General features: G+C 34.9%; 1 protein-coding gene across 9 annotated transcripts in view; it reads left to right on the top strand.

The window, feature by feature from the left end:
• Positions 1–5,000, top strand: part of LOC106947982 (protocadherin-1-like) — a 267,399-nt gene that overhangs the window by 24,063 nt on the left and 238,336 nt on the right. Inside the window, exon 1 of one of the 9 annotated variants that reach the window (XM_015033366.1) lies at positions 3,042–3,120. The exons of the other annotated variants lie outside the window; for them this stretch is intronic. The gene's annotated coding sequence lies outside the window, so the exon portion shown is untranslated. Of the gene's footprint in view, positions 1–3,041; positions 3,121–5,000 lie in introns of those variants that run through there. 9 annotated transcript variants of the gene reach the window in all.

The raw sequence follows: 5,000 nt of genomic DNA, 5'->3' as shown, positions 1-5,000 counted from the left end.
TGTCATTTCACGCTGTCACACATCGCTGCGTGTTTATATTACATGATTCGGCTGAAGCATGAATCACTGATGCATGTAAAAGAAAAACCTGTGAGAAATGGTAAAGAACAGCGTCCTCCAGGATCTTCGGATTGGTTCAAACAGTTTGGGGAAAAAAAAGTGTTTTTTTTTCTTTTTGGTAAACTTTTTGGATTAACAGTTCTGTGATTGTTCTTGTTTAAATGTATCACTGACTGACTTTTTTTTTCTGATTCTAGGAGTGAAACTTTAAATTGCAACATGATTTATGCTTTTTTTCCCCCATAATAGGTAGCAGTAAAACCGAAGTATGCAAAAATAACAAGCCACTTTATTATATTAAAAAGTTAAAACTCTTATATTTTCTTATATACTTTACTATTAATATCTCGCCTTAAGATATATCCATCCATCCATTATCAAACATACTTATCCTTGTGGAGTTATGAGGGGTAGCTTAATATAGACTCCATTATTTCCAACACTGTCAAATAATTTCTTATTTTCTATGTTTGACTATAAATTAAGGTATAAAAATGTTTTAATGGCATTTTTTTTGCCATTCCGATTCATGACCACGTTTAACCTTTTACAGAAAAGTAGTAATGTTTTATCAAGATATAAAATCAGTTTTTACTCTGAATTACCAAAAGTAAAATGCAAAACACCACATCCTTCAGACATCCAAACGTATGAACATTGCAGATAGATATTTTACCACATGCCTTTGAAGTTGCTTTAAAAGTTGCTTCTAAACCCTGGACGACTTTGTAAAAAAATAAATAAATTAAAATTCTTAAGTCATTTAGAATTTATTTTGTTTTTCTTTTTATTCAGGTCTATGTTTCCTGACAATTGCAGCCACAGAGATGTACCAAAAATGTGCTTTTATTTTGAAAATGTAATTCTTCACGTAGTGCTACTTTTTTTATTATTATTATTCACCTCTGGACAGGTGGACAAAGCTGAAATCTTGAACCTCTTTTAGCTTGTCTTGTGTTTGAAGAAAAGCAAATATTCCTTTTACCCAAGTAATTGCATCGTTCCTTGATTTAGTATGTTTGTCATACTAGCTCTACGAATGATGACGTGTATTTCTGTCTCACAATGCAAACAGCTTACTTTCAAAATCAGTGTGTTGACCTGACCAAATGTACTTTTGGAATCGGTTTACTGCTTGGATGTTATGCAACAGCATAACAGCAGCTGTTATGCTGTTGTTTCATAAATTCTTCTAGTTTAACGTCAGATCAGGACATGCAACTAAGTCAGAATTTGAAATGGTCCTGGAAACGTTTTTGCAGTCAAATTAAATACAAGTGTAACAATGTGTAATTTGGATTCTAAATAACATCCAGATAAAATCACTGATTTGAAAACATTCTTTGTTCTGTTGGTCGGTTAATGCACTAGATTTATCATCCCCTCTGCAGCTGCCGACGCTACCAGTGAGTTTGTGGAACCAAAGGTCAACACATCCTGTCAGTGAAGGGTCAGGCTTTTGATCCTGATACTGGTTAGTCCTGCTGCCACACCCTGGAGCAGGACTTTAAACTAGACAGATAGAGGACAATAAAACATGGGAACCAGTAAACTCTTTACCCATTAGTCATGAGTCAGAGCTTGTTTATGTCCTGCTGATATTAAACTGCTCTTGTGCAATGCAAATGAACACAGTCACTGTGTTTGTTGCTCACATTCTTTCCCCCTCTTGATAATTTTCATTGTTTGCACAAGGTATGGACAGAAAACCACCTGCATGTAGCGGAGGACTTATCAGCAAGTCAGTTTCTCACCATCAAACTGAAAGACTCTTTTATTACTTTGAGTACCAGACCTCAAAACTTATCAGCACAATTGACCCCCTGCTCATCCGCAAAGTCAAAATTTGCAACTTTTTAGTACCTTGCAGCAGCCCGTGTTCGCTAAATTAAATTTACGTTTCTTTTTGTATAACAGTAAAAGTAACCTTTAGGTTCCTCATCCCTCCGCTTCAACGAATCAGGAATAATTTTTAAATCACAGCATGACATTTCCAAAGATTTTTTACCTCGGTCAAATTAAATTTGGCCAGAAAGACCAAGCTGTGTGTGTGAGTGTGTGTTCATTTGGATCAAACAACGGTATTCAATAAAGTCAGTCAAGTGAAATGCTCTCTTTTGGACAGTGAGTGGACCACACACACCCACCTCGCATAACTGTGCAGATTCTGTCCGTCTGAGAGCTGAAAACATCAAAGCATTTTTTGCATATCTGCATGTCTGCGTGTGTGTGCAAGATGTTTAATTCAGGTTGGCAGCTCTAAGAGCTGCACACACACAAACTGGTTTTAAAACACTCACCTTCGAGACGGAAACTTTTTTCAGACTGGTTTCCAGTTTGGCCGTGAGCCACCTGCTGCGAGGTGCCAGATTGTCTTCCATAATAGTTGTCACATTTTCATGGTGTGTAATTGGTCTCACAGCGTTGCCGAGCACATTAGTGCAATTAAAAACGACACCGGGGATTATTCAGGCTTTTGTGTAACACAGATGACTTTCTGTCACGCTCACGCAGCTTCACTTTAAAGTGATTTTCTGCAGGAAAAACTGCTTCATTAATTAGCTGAAATAAACAGAAACTGACTTATGACCCTTTATGGAGAAGGCTTTATTTATAGCTTCGTCAATTAGTCAACAAAATACTGAACTGGAGATATTGTTCCATTTTTTCCCCAAGGACAGCTACCATTTAAAACAAGCTACGTTTCAATTAATCTGAAGTAGATGTATTATTGACGACTTATCCTTGTATTTCTATTGGCGAACAACTTGTTGAAATGTTCTGCATTTGGTGGGGCATGTTTAAAGTCAGACAGGGAGACCGGGGGGTGGGGGGGACTCTTGTTATGTAGATGAGGTGGGCTTTACTTAACGGGACGCCCCAACAGACGGTAAAATTACTGGTTGGATTCTTTAGTTTCTACTCGTTCAACGTGGTGCAGACGCAGCTCGGACTGCAGAGGAGTGAACAGTGAACAGCTTGTATTAGATGATATTTGACAAATATCCAGCACTGGAGACCAGTCGGAGTGGACTGTAGGAGATTCACTGCAGTCATCAGGTGTTGTAGAGTTTGTTTTTTTTTTTTTGTATTTTTGGTAGAGTTTCTTAAGTTATAGAATTGTAGCACACATTTGCAATATGCTTAGTGTGTAAGTAACAACTGTTCGTGAGCTGCTAAAGTAGTATTTAATCTGTCTCTCAGTAGGAAAATTTCAATTGTCGTGCATTGCCATGGTTTTAAAGATTCATGTTCTCATATTTCCAAATTTTGGTATTGACTTCCTAAGTGGAATTTGTTGTTTTATATGTATAATTTAAAAGAGATTTTATGGATGATTGGCTGTATTGGATGCCTAAGCCTACTTAGCCTTCTGTTGGTAAAACAAAAGTATGTTACGCCATTAAACGACAGTTTAGAAGGTAAACAGATTCATTTTGAACATCTCAGCTGTTAGAAAAGTGCTGTGAATTAACCCGGAGAGATTGGTAGTCAAGTTTAATAGAGTGAAATGTCAAGTAAAAGCATAGGTAATGTTTTGTTTAAGGCTCCTTCAATTAAATCATCACATCTTACATTTCTAATAGGCTTCATGATTCATTTATTTTACCGCATGCCTTTGAAGGTTGACTTCTTTCACGTTGCTCTGGAATTTAAAGGTTGCCGTGGAGTATTTCTATAAATTAACGTCTACTCAGTTCATGGTTTAAATTGTTGCTTCATTTACCATATATTATAGTTTAAATCTATAATTTTGAAGATATTTCATGGTTGTCCAAAATATTTTTGAGTTTGTTTTGCTGATATTAGGCTCTATAAAGTATGTTTTTTTTTTAATATATGATGCATTTTATTTTACACCTTGTAATCCCGTTGCGTTTCAAACTTCTTGGTCTTCCAACAAAGTTTAATGTGTCAGCTTTACATTTTTAAAGGATCTCTGAAACATTTAGCATATCAGATTTGAAGATCTTTGATGGCTAGCCCATGCTGAGATCAACCAAAGATGTCAAGACTTGAGTTTATTAAAGTAAAGCACTGCCAAAAAAAAGTTCTTTGGGTTTTCTGTCTTTTTGTAAGTTTTTTTGTAAATTCAATATGAAGCCGTACTATACGGGTATCACAATTTATAATTTGTTTGTAGCCTTCTGGAGATAACCACTTCAAAAAATGTTGTTGTGTTGAGGATAACAATTACTGTCAATAGTTTGGCTTTAAGAAGTTACGGTACTTTGTTTATAACTTATCTCATTTAGAATTTATATTGTAAAAGTGATTCCAGGCTTGTTTTACGGTATTTAAATTCTATTTAAATACTGTAGAGATTCTAGTTTCAGTGTCATCATTTAGGTACTATTTGGAAAAAAAAGTATTGTTTTTCTTAATATTGATTGCTGAATACATGAACACTATTTGACATTCAGCACTTAAATAAACTTTAATAGAAAATCATTGAAATAAGCTTCATTGCCCCTCGGTGGGGATATTCTGGTGTAACAGCAGCAGCTGGATGACATAGGAGCATGAAAAATATCTGAATGTTTGATAGACAATTTTCACATTTGAATTTCAACCTGTGTTTTCCAAGGCAGCCGTTTCACAGCCTTGTCCATTTTGTATAGATTCAGGACATAACTTGCTGTGTTGAGAGTGAAAACTTCAGGTAACCATTTTAAGTTGTTGCCTCATTCATAAAATATGTCAGTTAATAATTTAAACTGCTTCACAGTTATGTTTGTTTTTTTCCTCTGGAACTGTGATTAGAATGTTATGAACTGTTTTTGAATGTTTTCTGAACCTCTTTTGCCTCTTGGAGGATGTAAAAAGAACAACGTGATTAAGATATATATATATATATATATATATATATATATATATATTTTTTTTTTTTTTTTTTTTTTTTAAGTTTTAAATTTTAAAAAAAAATATTTTTTTGGGAA

The sequence above is a fragment of the Poecilia latipinna genome, unplaced genomic scaffold, assembly GCF_001443285.1.
Source record: "Poecilia latipinna isolate Pla-1442-1.1 unplaced genomic scaffold, P_latipinna-1.0 Scaffold266, whole genome shotgun sequence".
NCBI lineage: Eukaryota > Metazoa > Chordata > Actinopteri > Cyprinodontiformes > Poeciliidae > Poecilia > Poecilia latipinna.
Note: the sequence above shows the minus strand (reverse complement) of the source record. Positions and strands in the feature narration are given on the sequence as shown.